Below are 17,839 nucleotides of genomic sequence, written 5' to 3'. Positions count from 1 at the left end.
TCCTTCCTCCAGTGTTGTGATGTTCAGTTCTCTCAGAGTTTCTTCATAGCTCTGTCCCCTTAGCTCAGGAGCGAAGCGCAATCGACTGTCGTGGATTATCGTGGCGCACTCGACTAAGGCGCATCCTGGACGTAAGTTCGAACCCTCATCACGGCCCTTGTGGATTTGTTCATTATCAGGAGCGAGACTTGTTGCATATGTTTGCACATTTTAAAGTTGTTTTTCCTTTAAGTAGGGGTTAAAGCCATTCCATCATACTCAATAATGGGTCTCAAAGTATTTCTACAGCCTTCGGAAGAGATCTTTGTCTATGTTCCTGAATGATAACGAAACGTTTACTAGTAACGCAAATGCTACCCTAGTTATTCTGCTGGTGTGTGCCTCTAGTATAGATTCCCAGTTATGTCCACGCCTAAGGTTTTCTCTTTTTCAGAAATTGGAAGTAGCCTTCCCTTTATATTGAGCTGCATTTGAGATCTCTTTCCTCTGATTCTACCATATATAAAAACCATATATAGTGAATGGAGTCTGAAACAGCACGGTGGCACAGGTGTATAGTCACACCGACCACATGTGGTGACAGTTGTCTGACACTGCACAGTGGTACAGGTATACAGTCACACACACCACATGGTGTGTGTGACTGTATTCTGCTGGTGTGTGCCTCTAATATAGATTCTCAGTTATGTCCACGCCTAAGGTTTTTCTCTTTTTCAGAAATTGGAAGTTGCCTTCCCTTCGTATTGAGCTGCATTATAGATCTCTTTCCTCTGATTCTAGTCCACATAACCTTGCATTTGTCAGGGTTAAAGTCTAGTAGCAATTTCTCTGACTATCTATGGATATTTTCCAGTTCATCTTGTAAGGTATTGCAGTCCTCCTCATTTGTGATTAGTCTACTTAGCAATTCATCATCAACAGACATTGACAAGAATGAGCTTGCTCCGCTGCTAGATTGCATTCATATATTAGGAACAGGATAAGCCCCTATTACTGACACTTGAGGTACTCAACTCACTACCTTTCTCCAGTTTGAAAGCTCTCCTCTTACTATGACTCTTTGCCTCCTTCTCCAAAGGCCCTCTATCACCCACTTTAGTAATCTTGTTGATACACCAGTCTGTTTTCCTAGTTTACATAAGAGTTTCCCTAGAGTACATGTTATGAATAGCGTCAAAAACTTTCTTGCAATGAAGGAGAATGCAGTCTGTCTAGGTATCTCTCCCCGGTTATATTGCCCTAATTGGAGTGAGGGTAAAATTCGGCAAAGACGCATACAACACCATCAATTTACAGAAATTATAAGAGAAAGCAGTTGTGCAGATACGCTGTACCTCAAATGGAGAAGAGTATCTCACCACACCAGTCTCCAGACGAACATATCTCCCGTCACTGGGTCGTCAGCCTTGCTCAAATGTGTGAACCATCTTGCAGGCGATGAGTCACAATAACGTGGCTGAAGTATGTTGACCAGACCACACTAGAAGTTGAAGGGAAGACGACGTATCGGTCCGTCCTGGACCATTCTTAAGTCGATTGTGTGAACCATCTTCTAGAGAAATGACTGCTGTGGTCCCCTATAATCATTGAGTATGTTAGTGTTAGTAGACTGTAGGGTCTCGATACCCAGAACCGGTACCAAATTACTGCTGTGGTCCCCTATAAACATTGAGTATGTTAGTGTTAGTAAGCTGTAGGGTCTCGATACCCAGAGCCGGTACCAAATGACTGCTGTGGTCCCCTATAAACATTGAGTATGTTAGTGTTAGTAAGCTGTAGGGTCTCGATACCCAGAGCCGGTACCAAATGACTGCTGTGGTCCCCTATAAACATTGAGTATGTTAGTGTTAGTAGGCTGTAGGGTCTCGATACCCAGAGCCGGTACCAAATAATCAGCAAAGTGACAATAATGCAGAATAAATAGGAGGGTGGGGGCAGAACTTAGGGAAATGCTGAAAAGACTCTGGTACTAATATATATTCAATAAACTTGCTTACCAATACACCGTGAGCTTGCCCTTGCGTTAATCAAGAGTGTAACGATAAATCTACTCAACCTGTACACAGCAGGAATCGTTCCCATCACTCTGGTATGAGGGGATACTCGGTCTCTACCCACTTGCTTGGGTCAATGTGAACTAAGCCGAACACTATGGAACACTCTGACACGTTCGGCATATGTTACTTGCAGTAAAGGGATGTTGATTTCCGGTCCACACGGGACACTCGGGGCAGTGCACATCAATACACATGAAATGCACAATTACAAATCATTGCGCCAAAATGTACACAGCATAAATCATTGAGTTTTCAATTATAAATGAGTCAGTTACCCGTCACTGAGACATTAAACATAAACTAATTAAACGCACGTCACCGAGATGATAATTATAAATGAGTTAAGAACACGTCACTAAGACACAAATCATAAATTAATTAAACACACATGATTAATACAATCATAAGTGAATTAAACTCACATCACTGAGACAATAATAATGAATTAAATAATAACATTTTTGAGGCATTATTCACAAATGAACTAAACACAACACTGAGACAATAATGCAATAATTAAATATCACACGACGCTGAGACGTCAACACAACAGTGATAATTCAGTAACAAAGTTGGGAGTGTGTATGTAACCAATATAGAGGTGAGAGGTATGTGCAGCACGGTGAACTCACATTACCACACTCACACCCTCCAGTTTACTTCACACGTCTTGCAGATATTTGATGACATACTTGTCAATCGGGTTGCTGATCACAGGGTTAGCACAATGAAAGAATATTAATTATAAGTATAGAGATTGTACATACAACAGGCTGGCCTGATATGCTCTCACTCTCTCAATACTCATACAGCATGGACAGCCCTGATGATCCTTGGCAGCTGGTATGACACAACTGCAACATCACTAAGGCGTGGCAAGTAGATGACACATTCATGACGATACACAAAGCACGTGGCTGGCCATGCGAACAGACGTAGTACAGGTGTACAGTCACGCCAACCACATGTGGTGACAGGTGTGTGACACAGCACGGTGGTACAGGTGTACAGTCACGCCAGCCACGTGTGGTGACAGTTGTGTGACACAGCACGGTGGTACAGGTGTACAGTCACGCCAGCCACATGTGGTGACAGGTGTGTGACACAGCACGGTGGTACAGGTGTACAGTCACGCCAGCCACATGTGGTGACAGGTGTGTGACACAGCACGGTGGTACAGGTGTACAGTCACGCCAGCCACATGTGGTGACAGGTGTGTGACATAGCACGGTGGTACAGGTGTACAGTCACGCCAGCCACGTGTGGTGACAGGTGTGTGACACAGCACGGTGGTACAGGTGTACAGTCACGCCAGCCACATGTGGTGACAGGTGTGTGACACAGCACGGTGGTACAGGTGTACAGTCACGCCAGCCACATGTGGTGACAGGTGTGTGACACAGCACGGTGGTACAGGTGTACAGTCACGCCAGCCACATGTGGTGACAGGTGTGTGACACAGCACGGTGGTACAGGTGTACAGTCACGCCAGCCACGTGTGGTGACAGGTGTGTGACACAGCACGGTGGTACAGGTGTACAGTCACGCCAGCCACATGTGGTGACAGGTGTGTGACACAGCACGGTGGTACAGGTGTACAGTCACGCCAGCCACGTGTGGTGACAGGTGTGTGACACAGCACGGTGGTACAGGTGTACAGTCACGCCAGCCACATGTGGTGACCGGTGTGTGACACAGCACGGTGGTACAGGTGTACAGTCACGCCAGTCACAGGTGTGTGACACAGTACGGTGGTACAGGTGTACAGTCACGCCAGCCACGTGTGGTGACAGGTGTGTGACACAGCACGGTGGTACAGGTGTACAGTCACGCCAGCCACATGTGGTGACCGGTGTGTGACACAGCACGGTGATACAGGTGTACAGTCACGCCAGTCACAGGTGTGTGAACAGCACGGTGGTACAGGTGTACAGTCACAGGATCACACATGAGGCTAGATTCACAATAACCCTGACTTTACATGGTGTCTGGTTAGGACACAGTGTGGTGGAACAGATGGACACAAAGTTAGGACACAGTGTGGTGGAACAGGTGGACACAAAGTTAGGACACAGTGTGGTGGAACAGGTGGACACAAAGTTAGGACACAGTGTGGTGGAACAGGTGGACACAAAGTTAGGACACAGTGTGGTGGAACAGATGGACACAGTGTGGTGGAACAGATGGACACAAAGTTAGGACACAGTGTGGTGGAACAGATGGACACAAAGTTAGGACACAGTGTGGTGGAACAGATGGACACAAAGTTAGGACACAGTGTGGTGGAACAGATGGACACAGTGTGGTGGAACAGATGGACACAAAGTTAGGACACAGTGTGGTGGAACAGATGGACACAGTGTGGTGGAACAGATGGACACAAAGTTAGGACTCAGTGTGGTGGAACAGGTGGACACAAAGTTAGGACACAGTGAGGTGGAACAGACGGACACAAAGTTAGGACACAGTGTGGTGGAACAGGTGGACACAAAGTTAGGACACAGTGTGGTGGAACAGACGGACACAAAGTTAGGACACAGTGTGGTGGAACAGACGGACACAAAGTTAGGACACAGTGTGGTGGAACAGGTGGACAAAATGGACCATACGTGGCTAGTTCAGGTGAGAGGCAGTTGTCAGTGATGCCACATGGCAGCATAATGTTGGTGGGAGACTCAACACACTCACAGCACGGTGTTGGCTGCTAGTCTGATCACTGACACGTGGGCAGGTGACTCGTCACTTCCAGCCAGTTATCTTACTACACACTGATCATGTTGTGAGTCTATGTTTATTTGATTGCCAGGAAATTCACATATGAACTCATGCGGCGACGATTATACACGATTTGTATCACTTTGATCATCTTGCCAGCTATTATAGTATACTGTTTTATGACATTCTCAGGTACTCTGGCTGTGAGCAAAGGTTGAGTGAGCTCTGTATCGTGTATGAAGTGATGTAGACGACACCCCAAGAAGCAGATATGTGGCTGTAGTGTTTTTTTAAGCTCCACCACTCCCTAGGGATTCGGTGTAGGTTTTGTCCTTGAAGATGCTGCTGGAGCACTATGTGCTGGCAAGAGAAAGAACGTTCAACAACATATCTTGAACCACAGGAATAAATGGGGGTGAAGAAAAGTAGAGGTTTGGGAAAATGTGTTGAGTAGAATGCTAGATAGCTTTTGGGAGTATGTTGGGTTTGCCTGGTGTAAGGATAATGGTGTGGAGTCTGGGATAATTACTCGTTATCATCCCTGGTTACTGGTTGTACCGTTACTGGTACAATTAGTAACAAGGGATGACAGTTACTGCCTTTCTGACTACTCTTGTTGTATTATATCATCCTCTTGACTCCTAATGCCAATACTTCAACTTGTTGCTCCTAAGGCAGTTGGAGAAGTGGTTCGGGTTCCTTTCCCCTGCTGTCTACTTCTCGCTTCCTCCACACTTAGAGTTTCTCTCTCTCTCTCTCTCTCCCTCCTCTTTACTCATTCCCTGCTCTGTTTTATCTTCTACTTTATTTATTTATATTTTTGTCAAATTAAAGGTATATACCTTTCTGAATCCTCCCATACCACTGAGGTTATCTTTGCATCTTACCAGGATTCTTGATGCAAACTCATTTATAAATACCAGTTTTAATGGTATATTTCTTCGATGTTCTTGTGAGTGTTGTTTATGAACCCAGACTGTAAACTTCTAGGTTTCCTTGCATGGGAATAGTAGCCAAAGGATGTGTGGGTGATTCCCTTTCATTTTGCAAGCGTTCAGCCCTGGTTTCCTGCTGTATCTGGAAGACTTTGAATAATATTTCTTTTCTCTCTGGATTATATTCATACTTTGAAGGTTTGCTATTTGTAGATCCATATCCAACATTCTTTCCCAAATTATATAAATTTTCCTGGGTACTTTGCCCAATGTGTTCTTATTTTCAGCGTTCAGTCTCTCTAATTTGTTTTCTAAGGTTGTTATTATCTTCTGGGTTTGTTTGTCATAAACTGCTGCCTCCTTTACTTGAGTTTTCCGTAGTTCTTCTCCGTGTTTGAATGTTCTCTGTCACATTTCTCACATAACTCTTCCCATTGGCTATTCCAGTAGGTTCCCATATATTCTCATTCTTCCTTAAATTTCTTCACTGCGTCTACCCTTTGTTTCTGCACCCTCTCTTGGCACTCTTTTAGTTCTTTATGTAAACATTCTTTTCCTTCTCTGTTCTCTTTATTCTAATTGACTCTTGAGTTTCTGTAGTACCTCTCCCATTTTTTTTATTTTTCCCATTTATTGCTTATTTCATCTGGTTCATACATTGTTCCCTCATATCTGTGATACTAATATATGTTTTGTGCATTTGCGCCCGTATAGCTCCCCACTCCTGGTATAACCTTGTTATATATACTCACCACTATTGTCTCTACAACGATTTCCTCCCTGACCCCATCCCCAACAATGCTTCTCCTCTCCATGGTGTGTATTCTTAGATATTGAATGTTGCACATTTCCTTAGACCACCAAGGTAAGGTAGAGAGGGATACGTCTTATTAGCATGGTCTTTACAGATTATGTATTGTACTGCATTTATTAAGAGCAGGATAGCGAATATGAAAGAAATACGAAGCTTCACGATTCACTTCATTGCCCCATATAGCCAAAATACTTGCTTAATTACATCCTCCCCTCCCTACTTAACATCCTAGGGAGTGTGTTTCTTTCTTATTAATTATTTTCTCGTCACAGCTGAGAATCTGTGCCCACAATTCCCTTTCAACGCCCACTGTTGTGGATGTGTTTGTGAGAATAGTGTATTCACCTAGTTATATTCACCTAGTTGTGCATGCGGGGGTTGAGCTCTGATCTTTCGGCCCGCATCTCAACTGTCAATCAATCAACTGTTACTATCTACTATGTCTTTTGTCTTCCACCCCCCCACCCCCCAAACACACACAGTGGGGAGCCGGTGGCCGAGCGGACAGCACGCTGTCACGTGATCCTGTGGTCCCGGGTTCGATCCCAGGCGCCGGCGAGAAACGATGGGCAAAGTTTATTTCACCTAATGCCCCTGTTACCTAGCAGTAAATGGTACCTGGGAGTTAGTCAGCTGTCACAGGCTGCTTCCTGGTGTGTGTGTGTGTGTGTGTGTGTGTGTGTGTGTGTGTGTGTGTGTGTGTGTGTGTGTGTGTGTGTGTGTGTGTGTACTCACCTATATGTACTCACCTATATGTGCTTGCAGGATCGAGCATTGACTCTTGGATCCCGCCTTTCTAGCTATCGGTTGTTTACAGCAATGACTCCTGTCCCATTTCCCTATCATACCTAGTTTTAAAAGTATGAATAGTATTTGCTTCCACAACCTGTTCCCCAAGTGCATTCCATTTTTCTACTACTCTCACGCTAAAAGAAAACTTCCTAACATCTCTGTGACTCATCTGAGTTTCCAGTTTCCACCCATGTCCCCTCGTTCTGTTATTATTACGTGTGAACATTTCATCTATTTCCACTTTGTCAATTCCCCTGAGTATTTTATATGTCCCTATCATATCTCCTCTCTCCCTTCTTTTCTCTAGTGTCGTAAGGTTCAGTTCCTTCAGCCGCTCTTCATATCCCATCCCTCGTTGCTCTGGGACAAGCCTCGTCGCAAACCTCTGAACCTTCTCCAGTTTCTTTATGTGTTTCTTCAGGTGGGGGCTCCATGATGGCGCGGCATACTCTAAGACGGGTCTCACGTAGGCAGTGTAAAGCGCCCTAAAGGCTTCCTCATTTAGGTTTCTGAATGGAGTTCTAATTTTCGCCAGTGTAGAGTACGCTGCTGTCGTTATCCTATTTATATGTGCCTCAGGAGTTAGATTAGGTGTCACATCCACTCCCAGGTCTCTTTCTCGAATCGTTACAGGTAGGCTGTTCCCCTTCATTGTGTACTGTCCCTTTGGTCTCCTGTCACCTGATCCCATTTCCATAACTTTACATTTACTGGTGTTAAACTCCAGTAGCCATTTCCCTGACCATCTCTGCAGCCTGTTTAAGTCCTCTTGGAGGATCCTACAATCCTCGTCTGTCACAACTCTTCTCATTAATTTTGCGTCATCTGCAAACATTGACATGTATGATTCCACTCCTGTAAACATATCATTTACGTAAATTAGAAAGAGGATTGGTCCCAGCACCGATCCTTGAGGTACTCCACTTGTTACTGTTCGCCAGTCCGACTTTTCGCCCCTTACCATTACCCTCTGGCTCCTTCCTGTTAGGTAGTTCTTCACCCATACTAGGGCCTTTCCGCTTACTCCTGCCTGCCTCTCAAGTTTGTATAGCAGTCTCATGTGCGGTACCGTATCAAAGGCTTTTTGGCAGTCAAGAAATATGCAGTCTGCCCAGCCTTCTCTGTCCTGCCTTATCCTTGTTACTTTATCATAGAATTCTAAAAGGTTTGTTAGGCATGATTTCCCTGTCCAGAACCCATGTTGGTGCTTGTTTACAAACCCAATGCTCTCCAGGTGCTCAACAAGTCTTAGCCTAATTATTCTTTCAAGTATTTTGCAGGGGATGCTTGTCAGTGATACGGGTCTGTAGTTAAGTGCCTCCTCCCTATCACCCTTTTTGAAAATCGGTACGACATTTGCCTCCTTCCAGCAACTGGGCAATTCTCCCGACATAAGTGACTCATTAAAGATCATTGCCAGAGGCACGCTGAGAGCCTGCGCTGCCTCTTTGAGTATCCACGGTGATACTTTGTCTGGTCCAACAGCTTTATTTGCATCCAGTGTTGTCAACTGTTTCATTACATCCTCTGCTGTCACCTCTATATCCGATAGTCTTTCATCTTGGGTAATCTCTTCTAACAATGGGAGCTGCTCAGGCTCGGTTGTGAACACTCCATGGAATTTTGCATTCAGTACCTCGCAGATTTCCTTGTCGCTTTCTGTATATGCCCCTTCTGTTTTCCTCAGTCTTGTCACTTGGTCATTTACCGACATCTTCCTTCTTATATGGGTATATAGTAATTTTGGTTGCTTTTTCGCTTTGACTGCAATATCGTTCTCATAATTTCTTTCCGACACTCGTCTTATGTTAATGTAATCATTCCTAGCTCTGTTACATCTAATCCTGTTGTCCTCTGTCCTTTGTCTTCTGTACTTCCTCCACTCCCTCCTGATTCTCACCTTTGCTTCCTGACACTGTCTATTAAACCATGGGTTATTATATTGCCTCCTGCTTTTTTCCTTTATTGTTGGAATAAATCTATCTTCAGCCTCCTTGCATTTCAATATGACTTGGTTCATCATACCTTGCACTGTTTTTCCTCTAAGTTCTTCCTCCCACTGCACTTCTCCCAGGTAGTCCCTTATCCTTCTGTAGTCCCCTTTTCTGTAATCAAGTCTCCTTTCCCGGACCTCTTGTCCTTTGGTCACAATTTTAAGCTCCATCATGTAGTCAAAGACTAGGACACAATGGTCACTAGCTCCTAGTGGTATTTCATGTTCCAACTGCTCGATGTCTTCTACATTCTGAGTGATAATGAGATCTAATAGGCTGGGCGTATCCCCTCCTCTTTCCCTAGTATCTTCTTTCACATGCTGTGTTAGGAAATTCCTGTCAATAACGTCTACCAGCTTCGCTCCCCAGGTCTCCTCCCCGCCATGGGGATTCCTCGTTTCCCAATTTATCTCTCCGTGATTTAGGTCCCCCATGACCAGCAGCTTCGCTCTCATTCTATGCGCTAAAGTTGCTGCCCTCTGCAGTTCATCCATACATGTCTTGTTGCTGTCCTCGTACTCCTGCCTGGGCCTTCTACTGTTTGGTGGGGGATTGTAGAGTATCAAGATTACAATCTTCTTCCCATCCACTGTCAGAGTTCCATGTATGAAGCTTGTGCTTTCATTGGTACCCGGATTTTCCAGCTCATCAAACTTCCATTTCCGCTTTATTAGTAGTGCCACTCCTCCTCCCTGTCTCTGTGTCCTTTCTTTTCTTATCACCTGGGACCCCTCTGGAAAGATTGCATCCGAGATCATGCCATTTATTTTAGTTTCCACTATTGCCACTATGTCTGGGTCTGCCTCACTAACTCTTTCTTTTATCTCTTCTGCTTTATTGGCTACCCCATCAGCATTGGTGTACCAAACCTTGAGACTCTTCTTGGAAACTCGGGTGTCAGAGTTCCCCCTTTCACCAGGGGTCTGGGGGGAACTGGGGGGTGTCTGGGGGGCAAGTGGGGGCTGTGGGGGTGAGTGGGGGGGTGCTAGGGGGGTGCCTGGGAGTGCCTGGTAGGCGAATGGGGTCTGGGCATCTAGGGGGGTAGGAAGGGCATAATGGGTCTGAAAGTTAGGGGTCTGAATAGCATAGGGGGGTTGAGAAATAGAGTGAGACTGAGAGTCAGATAGAGGTTGAGAGGTTGGGGGGAAGAGGGATACTGAGGGCGGAGAGCTGAGATGAGAATGGAGCATGGGTGCTGGGAGTGGAAGAGAGGGTATATTAGTTAGGGGGGAATCGGGGTTAGGTGGGGGTTTTGGGGTAGAAGAGGGGAAGAGGGAGATGGGGGAAGGTGTTAGGGGGTCACAAGGTGAGGGGGTTAAATGTGGGCTGGAGGTGCATAGGAGGGGTGAGGGTTGGGTGGGGTTTGGGGGTGAGTGGAAGAGGGGTGCAGTGGAAGCTGGGATGGAGTAGATGGAATTGAAGTCAATGGGGTAGAAGGGGCAGGGGAGTGGGAAGGGGTATTTGGGGAGGGGGGATGGGAAGGTGGGTTTGGGGAGGGCATGGCTTGACCCACTGGGGTCGCTGACAAGTGTGATGTAGCAGGGGCAGGGGAATCGTTGTGGAGGTGCAAATGTGGAAGGGACAGGGGGGTTGTGGGAGGCTGAGGCAGGGGGGATGTATAGGAGGGCTGAGTTGGGGAGGATGCGACCTGGGAGGTGACCTGGGAGGTGCCCTGGGAGGTGACCTGGGATGTGACCTGGGAGGTGAGACTACCTGAGAGACTATTTCGGTGTCGTTGTTGCCATCTATTTTTGTGGGCTGTTTGCTCATCTTTCGTCATAAACCTCTCTATAAACACATTGTAATGGGTTTCACTTCCTCTGAGTAAATGCTTGCTCCTCATTATGTACTCCACTGCCTCCTCATTGGAGAATTGCACCAGAACAGGTCTATTCTTGGTACAATTGTAAGGTCCAACCCGTCGATTGATATCCACCTCGCGTTCTGCCATCTCTGCTCCAATACACCTCAATATCTCGTGCAATTCATTTTTTTCTGTTTCTATTCTCTCTTGTCTTGTTGGTGCCCTAGATTCGAATAATCCATGTATTATAATAGACCGTCTCCTCAGTAATTCATTGTCATGCTGGTAGCCTGTCCCCTGGGGATTCCCCATCCCAACCGCAGTCACTAACCCATCCCCCATTACTCCTCTATCCTTAGCCATGCTGCTAATCCTTCCTAATTCGTTTGTGATATGAGCACATTCCCTCTCCCAGTCCTCTCTTCCCTTCCTAATCTCTTCCTGAACATAGAGCATAAATTCTTGTTTCTGCCTCTCTACCGCATCCTGTATTTGCTGAAATACCTCACTTTTAATCCCCTGGATTAGATCCTCCAACCAGTCACTCCTTCTCTCTACAAATTTCCCTATTAATTTGTCTATAAATCTGTCCCCCTCCTCATCCCTGCTGGTGATTGACCTTGAACCCCTTCTAGTCATTGCAGTAACAATCTAGCCAAAAAGGCGCTCCTCAATACCTTGCACAATCTGCCAACACAATAGGTGAGTGAATCTCCAATCGTCGTCCCGCGTGGTGGTAGAAGGGTTGCTGCCGGGAGGTGAGGTCACGCGGTCAGAGGTCGGTGATGTCTGCTGCTTCCACACTGCACCGTATTTCCTCAACTATTTTGAATTACGCTAATTAAACTGTTTTTTTTCTTCACTACCTTATGGCTCTGGTCAAAACCCAAGGTTTTTTCATTCACTTGTACATTCACTTGTAGTCTTTTTCACTTCGAAGTTGCCTGATTACCCCTCCCACTCCACTAGTGACCCAGGAGCTCCCAACCCACGTCCACCCAACACGATGGTCACAAGACAAGTGACAAGTGTGTGTGTGTGTGTGTGTGTGTGTGTGTGTGTGTGTGTGTGTGTGGTGTGGAAAAAAATAGTAGTAGTAGTAGAAACAGTTAATTGACAGTTGAGAAGACGGCCGAAAGAGTAGAGCTCAACCCCCGCAAGCACAACTAGGTGAATACAACTAGGTGAATTCACACAGACACACACTCACACAGGAAGCAGCCTGTAACAGCTGTCTAACTCTCAGATACCTATTTACTGCTAGGTAACAGGGGCATCAGGGTGAATGAAACTCTGCCCATCTGTTTTCGCCGGCTGCCGGGATCAAACCCCGACCCTGGGATTACGAGTCCCAAGCCCTGTCCATTAAGCCACGGCCCCCCTAACACACACGCACATAGTGTGTGTGTATTCACTTAGTTGTGCTTGTGGGGGGTTGAGCTCTGCTCTTTCGGCCCGCCTCTCAACTGTCAATCAACTGTTACTAACTACTATTTTTTTCCCGCACCACACACACACACACACACACACACACACACACACACACACACACACACACACACCCAGGAAGCAGCACGTGACAGCTGACTAACTCCAGGGTACCTATTTACTGCTAGGTAACAGGTGCATCAGGGTGAAAGAAACTCTGCCCGTTGTTTCTCGCCGGCGCTGGGAATCGAACCCGGGACCACAGGATCACGCGTCGAGTGTGCTGTCCAGTCAGCCAGAGTGTGTGTGTGTACTCGCCTATTTGTACCTGCAGAATCGAGATGCAGCTCTTGGACCCCACTTTTCTAGTAGCTGGTTGTCTATTACAATGACACCTGTCCTATTTCCTATTATACCTGCTTTTACAGTTGTGAACTGAGTTGGCCTCAACAACCAGCTTCTTTAGGTCCGTCCGTTTACTCATTACTGTTATGCTAGAAGAAAATGTTCTAACATCTCTATGACAGTTGAGTCTCAAGCTTCCATCCATGCCCCCCCCCCCTTGTTCTATTAGCATTCATAGTAAACATTTTCTATATTTCCACCTTGTCAATCCTCTTAACTATTTTATATGTCTGCATCCCATTCCTCCCTGTGTGTGAGTATGTATTTTTACATGCGTTTGTGTTCTAACCTATTTGTACTCAACTATTTGTGCCTGTAGGATCTAGCCTCGGCTCCTGGCCCTCGCATATCTTGCCGCAGGTGGTTTAAAGCAATGACTCCTGTCCTCTTTTCCTATTATATGAGTATTTTAAAATTATGAATAAAGGTTGCTTCCACAACTTGCTCCTTTAGTTCATTCCATTTTCCCACAACTCTTTTGCTATATGAAAACTTGTTAACACCTCTATAACTCATCTGAGTTTTGAGCTTCCAACCATTCTCGCTTATTTTGTTGGTATTCAGTGTGAACCTTTCATCTATTTCCACATTCTCAATCCCCTTAAGTATGTTATATGTTTCTATTATATCTCCCCAATCCTTCCTTTATTCTTGCGTCGTCAGGTGCAGTTCCTTCAGTCCTTCATACCCCTTACCTCACAATTCTGAGACGAGCCTCATCGCAAAATTTGAACCTTTTCTAATTTCTTTATGTTTCTTTAGGTGAGGGCATGATGGGGCGGCATACTCTAATGCTGGTCTCATGTAGGAAGTGTAAAGTGTTCTAAATGCTTCCTCATTTAGGTTCCTGAATGATGTTCTAACTTTTGTTAGCGTAGAGTACTCTGCTGTCTTTATCCTATTTTTATGTGCCTCAGGAGTTAGATTTGGTATTATATCCACTCTCCCAGGTCTCCTTCTCGAGTCTTCAAAAGTAGGTAGTTTTCCTCCACTTTGTACGGTCCCCTGTAGCCTCCTGTCCCTTTGTGCCATTTCCATTACTTTACACCTGCATCGTGTTGATCTCCAGCACCAATTTCTCCGACCATCTCCTCAACTTGTTCAAGTCCTCTTGGAGTATCCTACAGTCATCATCTGTCACAACTCGTCACATTTATAATGTGTCATCCGCAAACATCGACATAAGAGACTCAACTCCTGTAGACGTCTGTTATGTTTATTAGAAATTGAACTTGTCCAAGAACCGATTCTTGAGGAATTCCAAACTTTACTGCTCGCCATTCTGACTTCTCGCTAACTCACTGTCTCCTGCCTGCTAGTTAATTTCTTACCTATGTTAGGGCTTTATCTCTTAACAATGTCTGTCTCTCGAGTTTGTATATTAGTCTCCTGTGTGGTATTGTATCAAAGGCTTTTTGGCATGACATAAATATGCAATCCTTCCATCCTCGTCCTGCCTTATTCTTGTTACTTTATTATAGAATTCTAGAAACTTTGTTAGGTATGATTTCCCTTCCCAGAACCCATGTTGGTGTTTTGTTTATATACCTAATTATCTTTAAGAATGTAACCAGTTTTAACCTGATTATTCATTCATGGACTTTGTAGGGGAGACTTGTTAGTGATACAGGTCTTTAGTTAAGTTCTGCTTCCCTATCTCGTCATGAAAATTGGTACAAATTTGTCTTCTTCCAGCAACTGGCCCCGTAAGTAAAGTAAGTGTGTATACTCACCTTATTGTGTTTGTGAGGTTTAGCTTCGGCTCCTTGGGCCCGCCTCTCAACTGCTAATCAACTGGAGTTCAGGTTCCTGAGCTTATTGTGTTCTATCTTATCTACATTTGTACCTATGTGAAGTCAGACTCCATCACATCACTTCCTAAAGCATTCTATTCATTACCTACTCTGACACTGAAAAAGTTCGTTCAAAAGTCTCTGAGGCTCATTTGGATACTCAATTTCAACCTGTGTCCCCTTGTGTGAGTACCACCGGTGTTAATCCATCCTTGTCTACCTTGTCAATTCCCCGGAGAATTTTGTATGTGGTGATCTTGTCTTCCCGAGCTCCTTAGTCTTCCAGCGAGGTGAAAAGCAATTCATGCAGCCTTTTCTCGTAACTCGTGCTCCTTAATTCTGGGAGTCGTTTAGCAGCATACTTCGGAACCTTCTCTACCAACACCTTGTGCATCACATGGGGCCACATACTCCAGGACTGGTCTGACATATGTGATATACTAGGTTCTAAATGATTCCTTACACAAGTTTCTAAAGGCAGTTCTGATGTTAGTCTGCCTCGCATATGCAAATGATGATATTCTTTGGATGTGGGCTTCAGGAGACAGGTTTAGCATAATATTAACTCCTTGATAAGCGTTTTTATGAAGGATTTAGTCTCGCTTTCGGTATCATGTGTCTGGTCTCCTGTTCTCTTAGCCCAGTTGCATTGCCTTACATTTACTTTGGTTGAACTTTAGTAGCCATTTGCAGGACCATTCCTTTAGTTTGTCTAGGTCATCTTGTAGCCTTTTTTCATCTTTCTTGGTCTTAATCCTCCTCAGAATTCTTTCATACTCAGCAAACATTGCGTGGAACGAGTCTATTCCATCTGGGAGATCGTGTACATGTATCAGTGTTACGGCCTCAATGGGTCGCAACCGGGTTCTTTTTTGGTGGTACGAAAGTTCTGGTATCCTGCCCCAAGTTAGTAGAGGCTTTCAAGGGGTGAGCTCAGTAATGCAAGTAAAATAAAAGGGGGAGCTACATTAAATATAACAGTTCATCACTTTATCCATATATAATTATTTTACCATCACCATATATATATATATATATAACTCTTAAAAGGAAGTATTACTACACTATATGTACACCAACGTCTCTCTCAGAAGACACTAAACACTCGGCGAAGCTCAATTGATGCAGTCTTGTACCATGTTTCGTCATCCATGGTACTACTCTCAGTAAGTACCGGGAAACAACAATGAGTCTACCCTGGTCATGGACCAGCCAAGCCACAATTCCACTTCTTGAGGTTTTCCTGAGATGATTTCGGGGCTTTAGTGTCCCCGCGGCCCGGTCCTTGATCAGGTCTCCACCCCCAGGAAGCAGCCCATGACAGCTGACTAACACCCAGGTACCTATTTACTGCTAGGTAACAGGGGTATAGGGTGAAAAAAACTCTGCCCATTGTTTCTCGCCGGCGCCCAGGATCGAACCCGGGACCACAGGATCACAGTCCAGCGTGCTATCCACTCGGCCGACTGGCTCCCTAAGGCACTAGGGAAGGCACTAAGTGCCTCTTCGTGAAGGCTCACAACCACAGTCCAGCCTGTTGCTGGCAGGTACCAATCAGCCTCGCGCTGCTGGGCCACTTCACTTGCAGATACTAGGGTCTGCACGAAGCTCTAGGCAGGAGCTTCGTGCAACTCGCTGGTTACTCTCCTCTTCGACACCTCAGTCAGTTGTCTCTTCTACTAGCCAGCCCCGGGTACGGCGAATCCCGTCACTGCCACTCCACAGGCAGACAGTAGAACACTTAACAGTTCTCTTCCGGCGGCGGCTCACTACTTCCTTAAAGCAGACTGGTGTAGAGACCTTGGCTGCCCTGGGTAGACTGCCTCTCCTTGTATCACAGCAGCCCTACATTGACTCTGTGAATACAGGCACGTCATCAGTACACTGGGACACGACATGGGACCACTAGAAACATCACTTACTGGCTTAGACACATACATCCAACTCCGCTTATGACAGATGGCGCTGCTTTTCTTAACATCACCTCACTAGAGGTCACCAGCTACCTCACGAGCCGACTAGGACAGGAATCTAGCGCCTCTCGCCGGTATATTCCCGTCATCACAAGATGGCGTTGTCCATGTTGTGGGGGTTTCGGGAGCAGACTCACAGATGGCGTTGACGTCACTGTTCCGTGCTCTGACGATGCACTTGGGTTCGTAACAATCAGAAACAAGATAGGTCCAAAGACTGAACCCTGCGAGACTCCACTGGAGACGCCTCACCTCTCTGAGACCTCACCATTCACAGAGACTTGCTGTCTTCTTTTGCTTAGGTACCTTCTCTTTTACCTGTTGCTTAGGTAAAAGAGAAGTACCTTCTCTTTTACTCCTAACTGCATCTACATCTTGTACAATAATCTCCAATGGGGTACTGTGTCAAGGGCTTTCTGACAATCCAAAAATATGCAGTCTGCCCACCCGTCTCATTCTTGCCTGATTTTTGTCGCTTGATGCCGCTCTTATCATCTTGACGTATTCATTCCTGGCCCTCTGGTATCTTTCTTTGCTTTCTAGTGTTATGTTATTTCTATAGTTTCTCATTACCCTTGTAGTTAGTTGCTGTGCCAGCTTACATCTCTGAATAAACCATGGATTCCTCATTTGCATTTTTTTTTCTTTTTGGATTGAAACAAACTTGTCTACTGCCACCTTACACTTCTGCGTGGAATAGTCCATCATGTCTTGTGCTGTTTTTTCTCTAAGCTCGGTTTCCCATGATATATCTGTTAAGAATGTTCATGGTTTCTTATAGTTTACCTTTCGGAAAGCTAGCTCTTCTTTTGTAAGTCTGTCTGTGTCTGTATTCACCAAATTATGCTTGCAGGAGTTGAGCTTAGGCTCTTAGGTCCCGCCTCTCAACTGTCAATCTACTGGTATACAGGTTCCTGAGCCTACTGGGCTCTATCATATCTACACTTGAAACTGTGTATGGAGTCAGTCTCCACCACATCACCACATAAAGAATTCAATTTGTCAACTACTCTGACACTAAAAAAATAATTTCTAATGTCTCTAGGGCTCATTTGGCCACTCAATTTCCACCTGTGTCCCCTAGTGCGTGTGCCCTTTATGTTAAAAAATATGTGTTTGTCTACCCTAT

This window comes from Procambarus clarkii, chromosome 61 (genome assembly GCF_040958095.1).
Source record: "Procambarus clarkii isolate CNS0578487 chromosome 61, FALCON_Pclarkii_2.0, whole genome shotgun sequence".
Lineage (NCBI taxonomy): Eukaryota > Metazoa > Arthropoda > Malacostraca > Decapoda > Cambaridae > Procambarus > Procambarus clarkii.
The sequence above is the reverse complement of the archived record's forward strand: the minus strand, read 5'-3'. Positions refer to the sequence as shown.